General features: G+C 15.4%; 1 protein-coding gene and 1 long non-coding RNA gene across 3 annotated transcripts in view; one reads left to right on the top strand and one right to left on the bottom strand.

The window, feature by feature from the left end:
- Nucleotides 1-201, bottom strand: part of LOC102680362 — a 56,830-nt gene that overhangs the window by 38,064 nt on the left and 18,565 nt on the right. The window lies entirely within an intron of this gene.
- Nucleotides 1-201, top strand: part of LOC102680967 — a 2,465-nt gene that overhangs the window by 657 nt on the left and 1,607 nt on the right. The window lies entirely within an intron of this gene.

The following is a 201-nucleotide window of genomic DNA, read 5'->3' as shown; positions in this document are numbered from 1 at the left end:
ATATTTTGTAAAAATAACTGACATATATGTTTTCAATTATTTCGATATCAAAACAAAAATTTATTTTTATTTTATCATATAATTATACCATATTATTATTTTATCTTAACTTACACAAAGTTAATGCTTTTTAAATAAGATTTTTAAAGAATTTTTTATGAATGTATACCAATCATAATAATTCGAAAATTATATTTAGAC

The sequence above is a fragment of the Apis dorsata genome, unplaced genomic scaffold (genome assembly GCF_000469605.1).
Source record: "Apis dorsata unplaced genomic scaffold, Apis dorsata 1.3 scaffold_5, whole genome shotgun sequence".
Classification (NCBI taxonomy): Eukaryota; Metazoa; Arthropoda; class Insecta; order Hymenoptera; family Apidae; genus Apis; species Apis dorsata.
This window is presented reverse-complemented; position numbering and strand designations above follow the sequence as displayed.